The sequence below is a fragment of the Schistocerca serialis genome, chromosome 6, assembly GCF_023864345.2.
Source record: "Schistocerca serialis cubense isolate TAMUIC-IGC-003099 chromosome 6, iqSchSeri2.2, whole genome shotgun sequence".
NCBI lineage: Eukaryota > Metazoa > Arthropoda > Insecta > Orthoptera > Acrididae > Schistocerca > Schistocerca serialis.
This window is the reverse complement of record NC_064643.1, coordinates 733,314,334-733,327,683: the sequence shown is the minus strand read 5'-3', so window position 1 is coordinate 733,327,683 and position 13,350 is coordinate 733,314,334.

The window sequence follows — 13,350 nt, the reverse complement described above, 5'->3', positions numbered from 1 at the left end:
CGTTACAGTGTCACTCCACCACACAGCTGGCACGTAAAAAGGTAGTTTGCATTCCATAAGACCTGTGTTTTGCGAGATGCTATAAAAATTCCTTTTTGACGGGATAAGATCTGAAAGCCTCAGAGTGCCTGTTACCTGCAGGTGTGCCACACAGGAATTATCATTTGAATCTCATTAAGAGACGTTGATTCACAATAATTATTTCAGTAGAAGGCGCATTTTCCCACATGTGTGTACTTGTAGGCCTTCTGGTTGGCCAGGGTAGAATACCTTTATGTAGTGGGAGAAGGTCTCTGTCTTTCTCCATGCACCACTCTGCTATTCGTTAACATTCGTTAACTACGAGAAATTCCTTGAGTGTAGGAATTTGTTAAAATTGTTTATGAAACTATCCATGGTCATAACTCGGAAAGTCTGCTGCATTTGGCCAGTGAGAAACAGCCCGATCTCAGAGAGTACAAGTTGGAACACTTGCGGCACAGAGGTAGAGGAAATGGCTCTGAGCGCTATGGGGCTTAACATCTGAGGTCATGAGTCCCCTAGAACTTAGAACTACTTAAACCTAACTAACCTAAGGACATCACACACATCCAAGCCCGAGGCAGGATTCGAACCTACGACCGTAGCAGTCGCGCGGTTCTGAACTGAAGCGCCTAGAACCGCTCGGCCACAGCGGCCGGCTGCCACCCTTATTAATTATCATTCAATATGACATTATCCGTTGTGCGACACTGTTCCTCTTGATTTTTCGTGGTATAATGGGGAGCTTTCCTTCCCTATAACCCTTCAAATCATGAGTCCAGGAGCTGGGGAGGTACGAGCATCGAGAATCGTTGCTTCCTGCGACCCTTCGGTGTGTCCTCTACAGACGCATTGGTTTCAACCTGACTGCCACCAGCAGACGCTAGACTCATCACAGAAACCCACAGAATTTCACTAAATGTTCAATTCGATTGTGGTAAGACACCATGCCAGTCTCGGTTGTCTGCGTTGTGATGTCAGTGGTAAGTGATGTATGGAAACTCGAGAACTCAGCACAGCAGCATGTACTCTGTTCTCTGCGATTCGAGGTGACACGTTGCCTACAGTCTTCACCAGAATTTCAGCTTTTGTCGTCCATCTATCATCTACTTTTCCCGCCACATTGTTCTCTTGAGTCCCCCTCGAGGCGCAACTATTGCACTATAGTCGAGACGGCATAAGAAGTTCCTGACAGCTAGCAGTGCAGTTGTCATCTGTCAACTGCCAAGTGCAAAGGGCAGGAGGAGAAAACAGTAACCGTCTACAGAGCTGTGGCAACACTGAATCGTTACTGTAAAGACGTTTACAAAATTGCATTGCGTTACTGGTTGAGGTAGACCAGTGACGCTGCTACGCCTAGCCCAATACAACTGTCAAGGATCAGTTTACTCCGACTCATCTGTATCCATCTGTACGAGTGATCTGTTGGTATGATGCCTCCAAATCAGTTATTAAACCTCCCTCAACGTCTAAACGATGGTGGTAAGCTGCTTGTCGTCTGGGAATGCTACGATGCGATCACTACGTAAAAGTTCCAGTAACGTTAAGTACACCCAACAACCATCATACGTTCAAACGTTTCTTTATCTATAACACTCATTAATTTCCGCACTGGAAAGAACTGTAAATAATCTCAAATAAGCTTGAAACTTTCATAAATACATCCCACAATCATGGAAATACAAGAGCACCTGTTTTATGGTGTTGCGTCGAGGTGTCCACGACGTAACCCTTCTCATTTCCAGCAGTTGGAATGAAGGAGCGACCTTGTTAAGTTACATAATTTACAAGACGTTACAATTTAAGGCAGATGCATATTGTCGACATCCTGTGCTACACATTATCAGCTATTACAACTGAATCTTTAATGACTCGCAACAAATAAACATGACCATAATCTGATTTGCGTGCCCAGTCCACTGGAAATTATCCGACCACCAAGTCCACTTGCTGTCTGGCCATTGTTGAAATTCAGAATCCCAAATTCATCCTTGTAAATAATGATCTGAACAACTACTGTTTCGCAAATTTTCCAGTTTACTGCCTTTTTACATATTTAAAGGAAAATATTGTTCACTTGTGTCTTCCCCTTAAGGTTGATAATTTTTACTACAGCTGTTTTTGTGCAGATCACCCGTAAGTCTTAAGTGACAAATTGTCTGTCCGGCAACATGACTACACTTAGGTTCACTGTGCGCCGGAGTGAACGTCTTGGTGCTGCAGCGGTCCGCGGAAAAAATTAGGATCCCTTGGGCTGTTAATGGCTGACGCTCAGATCAAATAGCACTTTACACTGTCATATCAGCTACAGAGCTGAATTTCATATTAGTGCCACCGATCTCTAATAATTAGTGATACAGAATCAGTTTTCGACAGCTTACACACAAACTGGATCCTTTCACAAACACGTTTGCCAACAATAAAATTAGCAGACGTATCACTTCTCGTAGCGGCAAACGGCTGAGTTGCCATAACAGTCCTGTATACCGAATGATGTGGCGTAGCGGGTAACACAATGGACTCGCATTCGGGAGGACGATATTTCAAACCCGGGTTTTCCATGATTTCCCTAAATCACTTGAGGCAAACGCCGGTATGGTTCCTTTGAAAGGGCACAGCCGATTTCTTTTCCCATCCTTCTCTAATACGATGGGCCGATGACCTCGCTGGTTGGTTCCCTCTTCCAAACCAACCAACGAAATAACAATGCTCTACTACCCAACCCATAAAAAAGTCTCCCCTACTTAATTTTTCCCTTAAAGAACAACAGTACATGTAGTGTAATGAGAAATATCAGCCGGCCGGAGTGGCCGAGCGGTTCTAGGCGCTACAGTCTGGAACCGCGCTACCGCTACGGTCGCAGGTTCGAATCCTGCCTCGGGCATGGATGTGTGTGACGTCCTTAGGTTAGTTAGGTTTAAGTAGTTCTAAGTTCTAGGGGACTGATGACCTCAGAAGTTAAGTCCCATAGTGCTCAGAGCCATTTGAACCATTTTTTTGAGAAATATCACATGCCGTGGTAAATTTATTCCAATATTTCTTTGACAAAATTGTAATATACGAAAAACTAGCATGATTGATTTTCGGAATATGACAGACGTCTCATTGCCATGATTCAGAAATTACGCGTTGAAAATGATATATTCACTGCAAGTGCTACATTTGTTTAAATTTTTGAAGACGCTCGACCTTAGCCGACTGCTTGTTGTAACGAGTGTTACTGTGAATACGTGACGGTATTCCTACTGAATATGAAGGTGTATTAAATGTTTTCTGAAGCCGAACTCATCGTTGTCCATTAACGTTTGAACATTGGATTTATTGTGTGTATCAATTAGAAAAAAGCGATTTTCTCTCAAACGTTATTGAACCACATATTGCCGAGAGAGTTGAACTGAATTTGATAACACTATAAAATTCACTCAGCGCTATCTATTTTATTCGAAAAAATTTTCCCGAGCAAATTATAACGCGATAACATATCAGGCACACACGACGGAATATGCGTCCGGCGCGACGAGAGGTGATTGAAGTAGAATGAAGTTGAATCCTGCCTCGGGCATGGATGTGTGTGATGTCCTTAGGTTAGTTAGGTTTAACTAGTTCTAAGTTCTAGGGGACTAATGACCTCAGCAGTTGAGTCCCATAGTGCTCAGAGCCATTTGAACCATTAGAATTAAGTTGTGTTCCCAGCGCCAGAATTGGAAATTATCTTCATGGAACGCGGGAACCAAATTATCTTCCTATGTATACAGTGTTCCAGTCAAGCTGCGAGTTTATAATTAAAACAGGCTCAGCAATTTACGCTTTTCACCCTGTCAACTTCGCTCCCAGGTCGCAATATCGCTCTTAGTCGTGTCGTTTCCTGCTAGCACACACGATATTCTTTCTGTCGACTTTACACAGGAATAAATCTCATTCCAAATCTGGCAAATATCGGCCGGGACGGTGACGGTCTCCATTTAGAGACATAGTAAAAGTTCTACTGATACTAAATGAGTGAACTCCAGTCTTTCCCTCTGGAGAATGGAAAGTAATAAAAGAACTATGTTCGTGAATTCATGACGCTACCACCCAAAATAAAGGGCATTTAAGTCGCGTGATGGGTTCTAGAGCCACAAAATATGGTCCCACGTTTGTACAGAAATTGTCCAGTAATGTAAAAACTAACATTTATCGTGTAACTATTGACTATATTTTTATATACTGCAATGTAAGTGTAGTGGCACATATTTGTCGTAGATGATTATCAAGATACTATGCATTCTTGGCATCAGCAAATAACGTCCTGCAATGGAAAGTCGTTTTACTGTTCGTTAACCTATTACCTAACCAGTGCCAATTTTCCTTTAATGCAGTGAAAACCCTTAACTACCAAAAGTTTTGATTTTCCACCCATGCAACAAGCGACTGCAGATCAGTCTAAGAGGTAACCAGAAAATAGTGTACAAAAATTACCTGTAATCTTCAGTCTGCTTGCTCTATCTCAGCTCTGTTTGCCGGAAATCGCAGACTGCAATATGGCAATTAATAGAAAAAGAAGGTAAAATCTGTTAAGATATTCATGTACGGAATCTTGAAAGTTAACAGGAAAGCTAAACCCTCCTACACAAGCATCACCAGACACATCTTTGAATTTAAATTCTGTTATTGTTAAAATTTTACAACTTTACTAGTTTAAATGATTATACTAGCCAAAAATGAAAATGTAACAGGGATAAAGTAGATGTTCGTTAACCTTAACGACCATTCTGATAACGAATACGACGATGATAAACTCGAATTACCTCTCATTGCCGAGTTAAATGGGTGCAGCAAATTGTGATTATATTTCATTAGCATTCACTGTCAGTCCCTTCCCAAATCGGTTTCGAAATCATGCTGAAGGTAAACATTGTGAAGAAGGTTCCGCCAACAATAAGTGCGTGTATTTCAAATGTTCAAATGTGTGTGGAATCTTATGGCACTTAACTGCTAAGGTCATCAGTCCCTAAGCTTACACACTACTTAACCTAAATTATCCTAACGACAAACACACACAACCATGCCCGAGGGAGGACTCGAACCTCCGCCGGGATCAGCCGCACAGTCCATGACTGCAGCGCCTTAGACCGCTCGGCTAATCCCTCGCGGCGCGTGTATTTCGTCACTATTTTTAGTCCGTGGCTCATAGCAACAAGGGGAAGAGGGAGAGTAAGGGAAAAGCAGAGTATGTTTCATTTAAGCATAGTTTCAGTCTTTCGGTCTGTTATAAGCTGTGTTCTGTTCGTTGCCTAGAAGAGCGAGTTGCTGAAGTGTAGTTAGTGTGTGTAGTCATTGTAATCCTACGAATTAATATGTCTCGTAAGTGCATAAACAGTGGTGACAATTTTCGCTGTATTTGTGAATAGGCTACAATGAAATAGCAAAGGAGGTAGTTAACGCTATCCATTAAGAAGTCGTACAGACTGTGCTTTGTATGTGAAATCGGTGACCGGGTCAAGCCTGGGGATTCTCATGTATATCCAAATCTTGTGTCTCGAGTCTTCATTCTTGGTTGAATCGTGAAAGATTTTACGTTGGATTTACTATACCCATGATCTGGCGAGAATTATCAAACCATGTGAATTATTGCTACTTTTGTAATATGAAACTCCATTAACACACGACATTTCCTAGAAGAGATAGTCTTGTTTGACATATCCTAACGTTCCATCAGCCATGCGACCAGAGACTCGCGGAGATGGACTGCCTGTTCCTGTCCCTCTTCGTTGTGATAGCGATGAGTGCGATAGGGTCATTCCATGTCAAGTCACCCAGGCCTTGACACCAACCATGTCAGATTTTGATGAAACTTGGTACAATTACTTCTTTTATCATCCTGAAAGCACTTGTAAAATTTTTTTGCTCTATCTCTTACAGTTTTTTTTATAAATTTTTAAAGTTTTTAGATTTGGCTTTGTTTCAGCAGTCGGAAATTGTAACTTAAACGTGTCCTCACAACTAAAAAAATTTGTATATTAAAGAATACTCAAGATATCAGTATGAAATTTTGGAATAACTTTGTGTATTATATCTAAATGTTAAAAAAAAATACCATAAAGATATATTAAATTCTTCCAAATGAAAAAAAAATTATAAGGGTTTTTTTTTTTTTTTAGCTAACGGATGTTTAGTTTTACAAAAACTGCAATATCTAGAGTCTCAGACCTGATAGAAAGCTCAAATTTGTTTTAAAATACTCTTAATTGTATAGGCTATTAGATAAAAGAAAAATTATGTTGGCTTTTTAACCTGTTTAATAGTTATCTAATTTTTAAAATAATATTAATTATATTTTAAAAATAAAAAATGCCAAGTGACTTAGACACCGAAAATAAGTTTTTGTCTTCTTGGAGTAAGAATGTACACTTGGATTTTGTATTGTTACTCCTGTGTTTTGAAGCAAAAAATTATTACAGTGTTAAATAGTGCTTGGATAGTATTTTATTAAGTTTATTCGAACTCTCAGTAAGTACTGTTGCTTAGTTTACAGAACTTCTTTTCCAATATCCTACAAAAGTAACCAGAACAGTAATCAGACCAAAAGTGAAATCAGTATGTCAGATATTCAAACCTGTAGTGTAGGGTTATTTAAAAAATCTGACTGTTTCCAAACAACCTACACACCTTCAAAAAAGTTACAACCGGTATCAGAATTGAGTGAGGAAGAGAAAGATTTGATCCACTTACGATCTGGAATTAATCTGTGTGAATTTAATAATATATGTTCACACCACAGCTACTACTTTTTAAATGTTTTTGAAAAGTATCAAACAACATGTGTGGACCCACTAAGAAAACGCAAAAGCCCATCAAAAAATCGTTGAGAAGTGTAGGCTTGGATCTTTCTAAACAATTACTGACAAAAAATATTTGCATAAAACCTGGACAAAAGCTTTGCTCAACATGCCGTAACTTTTGTGAGGAAAAATTAAGAGTTGAAATCAATGAAAGTGAAACAGATGATGAAGTCATGGTTGAATTAGAATCATTGGAATCCAGAAATGCATCCCTCGTACAAACAAACATTGCTCTTGATTATTTAGGTTTAACACTGATAAAGCTTCATGGCTTGTCTGAACAAAGGAAGGGTCTTATTTTAAAAGGAAGGTTAGCAGTATTGAAAAGACTGCAAAAAAGGCGATTTCAAAAGCTTTAAAATATGATGCACCAAGTTCTGATGATGACGAAGAAGATAAAAGTGTGGTTGAGAAAGCAAAGCATTTTGATGTAATCATTTCTCTTATGAAAGACAAGATTTCATCTGTTGGGAGGTCTAGAAAAATCCAGATTCTGACCTTGGCTCCAGATTCTTGGACTCGAAATAAAGTGATGAAAGAATTTAATGTAAGTGAGTACATGGTGCGACAAGCTAGAAAGCTAAAATCTGAAAAGGGTATTTTGGAAACTCCTGGTCCAAAAAAGGTAAAACTCTTTCTGAAAATACAGTAAGATTTGTAACAGATTTTTATGAAAAGGATGAAAGTTCCAGAGTGCTACCTGGAACAAAAGACAAAGTAAGTGTTCAAAATAATGTGTACATGCAAAAAAGACTCATTTTGTGTAACTTGAGAGAACTCTATTATTCTTTCAAATGGGAGAATCCCAAAGTAGAAGTAGGATTTTCAAAATTTTGTTTCTTGAGACCTAAATGGTGTATCCTTGCTGGTGCTGCAGGCACACACACTGTATGTGTATGCAGCATCCACCAGAATGTTAAACTATTACTGGATGCTGTGAAAATTGGAGAATCTTATAAAGACCTAATTAAGATGCTTGTGTGCAACACAGAAAACCAAAACTGCATGCTACATCATTGCAACAGCTGTCCTGCAAATACTGCACTAACAGAGTGCTTAACTGAAAAACTAAGTGAAGATTATGATTTAGAAGAAGAAATTGTAATCAGTCAGTGGGTTAACACAGACAGGGCAGAAATGATCAAACAGTCTATCAGTGTTGAAGACTACATTTCTTTATTGGTTAGGTCATTGGAAAAGCTCACCCCACACTCGTTTATAGCAAAATCCCAATCAGCAGCCTTTAAAAGATTGAAAGAAGACCCACCACCCAAAACAGCAATTATTGTGATGGATTTCTGTGAAAATTATTCCTTTGTTATACAAAATGAGATCCAAAGTTACCACTGGAATAGAGGTGGTTGTACTCTACACCCAGTTGGAGTTTTTCTAAGAAATGAGGAAAACAATGTTTTTGTTTCCAACCACTGTTTTATTAGCGATGACCAAGAACATGACACTGGTTTTGTTAACTTTGCACAAAAAGAAATTACAAAGTGGCTGTCATTACATCATACTGACATTGACTCAGTTCACTACTTTACAGATGGTTGTGCTGGGCAGTACAAAAATAGAAACAGTTTTAAAAATTTGACTGAACACTTGAGAGACTTTAATTTGAAGGCCCAACACTCTTTTTTTGCAACAAGTCATGGGAAGTCAATTTGTGATGGCCTAGGAGGAACTATTAAAAGAATTTTATGGAAAGCCAGTCTACAGCTTTCAGACAAAGAACAAATAATGACAGCAATCGATGTGTATAAGTTTTGTGAAAAAAATATTGAAAACATTCATTTTCACTTTATTGACAAAAAAGAAGCTGATTTGCTACGGTTAAAACTAGAAAAACGTTTTGCAGCAACCCGAACCATTCCTGGAACTAGAAGTTTTCATAACTTCAAACCACTTCCAACAAACAGCCTTGAAATTAGAAGGACTACAGATATTGTAAAACCCTCCTTAGTCTTTCCTTTCCATTCTTCTTCTGATTGGGTTCGTGTTGAACCATCCATAAATTGCTATGTGGCTGCAAATTATGATGGTAACTGGAACTTTGGACTGGTAAAAACAATATTCAATGATGAAGAAGATGCAGAAATTCTATTTCTACATCCTTCAGGACCCGCTGCATCATTTTATTGGCCTGAAAGAGAAGATTCCTGCATAGTGCCTTTGGAGCACATAGTCTGTGTAGTAGATGCACCTCAATCAAGTGGCACTGGGAGAATGTATTACTTCAAAAAAGACTGTATCAAAAGAACTGAAAGCTCTTGGATGAAGTGGAAAAACAGTTTGAATCAGCATTAATGTTTATTAAAAAGACAAAATTACTCAAAAAATTCAATGTTTCAAGCAATCAGTTGGGTTATACATAAGTGCCGTAAGTAAACTATCTTTGTACATAATTCTAATGTAATCTACTATAATTAATAAACATGTTAAAAAGCCATCATTATTTTTGTTTTATCAAGTAGCCTATATGTTTAAGAGTAAATTAAAACAAATTTGAGCATTCTATCAGGTCTGAGACTCGAGATATTGCAATTCTTATAAAACAAAACATCCGTTTTAAAAAAAGAAAGAAATACATATATATAATTTTTTTTCATAGAAAATATTAATATATTTTAATAGCATCATTTTTATCTTCAAATATGTATAATAAATAAACTTGCTGCAAAAATTCATGATGTTATCTAAAAGAGTTTTTAAGATAAGCAAATTTAAAGTTTTGAATACAAATTAAACTGACCATTTCCGAAGGTTCAGAAAACGCAAAACATAAAAACTTTAAAAATTTATAAAAAAAACTGTAAGAGATACAGCAAAAAAAATTGCAGGTGTTGTCAGGATGGTATTAGAACCATTTGAGCCCAATTTCATGAAAATCTAAGGAGGTGGGTGTAAAATTTATTTTTTATTGGGTGATTTGATATGGAATGACCCGATAGTGAACCTAGAGCTGCACCATCATCTTCAGAACCCGGTTCTTCGAACGATTTTGATTTTGAGTGCACAGAGATTCGCTAATTAACATAGTGTGACCATAGTGATCTGATGAGAGGTCTGGAATAGCCGAAAGGTAGAGCTGAACTTTTAGTGCCAAGACTACAACAGTAAATCTATCTTGATATGACGGTAAATTCATCTACGTTACGTAACCACCATATGCCATTTCTTCCGTTTTTCGAGGGCGTAAGTACCTTAGAGTTTCCTAGTGATATACAGGGACTAATAACAAGTATGAGCATTGACTATAAAAGTGATCGGTAGAGATTGTTCATCGACTTCTCCAAAATAAGTCTCAAGCATGTGCTACCGAATAATGGCAAAGTCTTAGCGTCGATTCCTATTGCGTATGCGCGTTACACGAAAGAAATGTAGCATAATATGAAACAATTGTTACTGCGATTGAACTATAACTGGTTTATTTGCAGATTTCCAGGGATTTGGAACTCATAGGCGTATTAGTTGGGCTACAAGACGGCTACACCAAATTTTGTTGCTTCCTGTGTTTCTGGGACAGCCGCGCCAAATCATTTCATTATAAAAAGAATGTCGTCAGCCACTTGGACCAGGGTCTCACATCGTTATGCACGAAACACTAGTCGAATCCAAAAGAAGATAATTCTCCCTGCTCTTCATATAAAATGGGACCTAACGAAAAACTTCGTGAAACCCATGGACAAAACCGGAGAAGCATTTCTCTGTCAGCGCCAGAAATTTCCAGGCCTCAGTGATGCGAAAACAAAAGGGGGGATGTTTCTGAGCGTCCTCAGGTACGAAAACTGAATAAAAATACAGTTTGCGTACCTGAGGACACTCAGAAACATCCCCTTTTTTGTTTTCGCATCACTGAGGCCTGGAAATTTCTCGCACGAACAGAGAAATGCTTCCCCAGTTTTGTCCATGGGCTTCACGTCATTCTGACACGTGATGAAAAATTAGACTGGGACACCTTTTTTCAAGTATCAACAAACTTTCTAGAAAGTAAGAGGACTGAAAAATATAAGAACCTGTGGAAAACCTCCTGTACTGCTAGAACAGACAGGGGTGCAACATGTCCTTAAACTTACATTTCCCAGATTCACACTTGGCTCTCTTTCCTGACAACTGTGATGCTGTAACGGACGAGCACGGCGAGCTAGTCCACCAGAAAATCTCGGACATGGAAATGAGACACCATGGAAAGTGGGATAAACCATTGTTAGCCGACTGCATCAGTGACCTCCTACAGAAGAGTAACACCAAAACTACATGCTTAATCTTATATTGGCAATAAGGCAGAGTTATGATATAGAGACGCATATCACTAGGGGTCAGACAGATACTGCCTACAGGAAAATTAAAGAGACTTTGGAGAAAAGAGAAGCACTTGTTTGAATATCAAGAGCTCAGATGGAAACCCGTTTCTAAGCAAAGAAGGGAAAGCAGAAAGGTGCAAGGAGTATATAGAGGATCTATACAAGGGCGATGTTCTTGAGGACAATATTTTAGAAATGGAAGAGAATGTGGATGAGGATGAAATAGGAGATATGATACTGCGTGAAGAGTCTGACAGAGCACTGAAAGACCTTAGTCGAAACAAGGCCCAGGGAATAGACAACATTTAATTAGAAATACTGACAGCCTTGGGAGAACCAGGCTTCAGTTAACTCAAATGTAGTGAAATACGAAGCTTCCGAAATTCACGTAAAACAATTATGCAGGTCTGGTAAGCGATCCAGTTCTCACACAGCCTTTTGATTAAGGGAGCTGTGATCGACAACTGGCTGTTATACCTTCACATCTGGGCTTAGGCACCAAAAATATACAAGAGCATACGGGGAGACTAAAGATCTTATCACACTATCCGCCAATGTTGGTCGACCATCTGGTGAGCAAGATGTATGAGACAGGCAAAATACCTTCAGACTTCAAGAAGAATGTAATAATTCCAATCCCAAAGAAAGCAGGTATTGACAGATGTGAAAATTACCGAACTATCAGTTTAATAAGCCACGGCCGCAAAATACTGACACGAATTCTTTACAGACGAACTGAAAAACTGGCAGAAGCCGACCTTGGGGAAGACCAGTTTGGATTCCGTAGAAATTTTGGAACACGTGAGGCAAAACTGACCTTAAGACTTATCTAAAAAAATAGATTAAGGAAAGGCAAACATACGTTTCTAGCATTTGTAGACTTAGAGAAATCTTTTGACAATCTTGACTGGAATACTCTCTTTCAAATTCAGAAGGTGGCGGGGGTAAAATACAGGGAACGAAAGCCTATTTACAATTTGAACAGAAACCAGATGGCAGTTATAAGAGTCGAGAGGCATGAAAGGGAAGCAGTGGTTGGGAAGGGAGCGAGACAGGGTTGTAGCCTATCCCCGATGTTATTCAGTCTGTATATTGAAGATGCAGTGAAGGAAAAAAAAAAAAGAAAAATTCAGAGTAGGAATTAAAATCCATGGAGAAGTAATAAAAACTTAGAGGTTCTCCTACGACATTGTAGTTCGGTCAGAGACAGCAAAGGACCTGGAGGAGCAGCTGAACGGAATGGACAGTGTCTTGAAAGGAGAATATAATATGAACATCAAGAAAAGCAAAACGAGTCGAATTAAATCGGGTGATGCTGCGGGAATTAGATTAGGAAATGAGACACTTAAAGTAGTATATGAGTTTTGCTATTTGGGGAGCAAAATAACTGATGATGGTCGAAGTAGAGAGGATATAAAATGTAGACTGGCAATGCCAAGGAAAACGTCTCTGAAGAAGAGAAATTTGTTAACATCGAGTATAGATTTAAGTGTCAGTAAGTCGTTTCTGATAGTATTTGTATGGAGTGTAGCCAAGTATGTCAGTGAAATGTGGATGATAAATAGTTTAGACAAGAAGAGAATAGAAGTGTGGTGCTACAGAAGAATGCTGAAGATTCGATGGGTAGATCACATAACTAATGAGGAGGTATTGAGTAGAATTGGAAAGAAGAGGAGTTTGTGGTGCAACTTGATCAGAAGAAGGGTTCGCTTGGTAGGGCAAATTCTGAGCCGTCAAGGGATCACCAATTTAGTATTGGAGGGCAGCGTGGAGGGTAAAAATCGTAGAGAGAGAGACCAAGAGATGAATACACTAAATAGATTCAGAAGGATGTAGGTTGCAGTAGGTACTGGGAGGTGAAGAAGTTTGCACAGGATAGAGTAGCATGGAGAGCTTCATCAAACCAATCTCTGGACTGAAGACCACAACAACATGATAACTTCAAAACGAGAGCTAATATTACATTTTCATTACCATTTTCGTTATAAGCACACGTGAAAATGTAACAATTAACTATTTGCATGCTAGTAGCAGAAAAAATGTTGTTGGCAGGTGTGATAGGCTGGTTATTTCAACAGCAAATATCCCCGCAATACAAGAGGATAATTGCAGTACTCCGCTTGCCTTGTGGTATTTGATAGAGACTGCGCCCAAAACCTTATACGAACTCTGAGTTACTCTGTATAGCTATAGAAACATCCAAC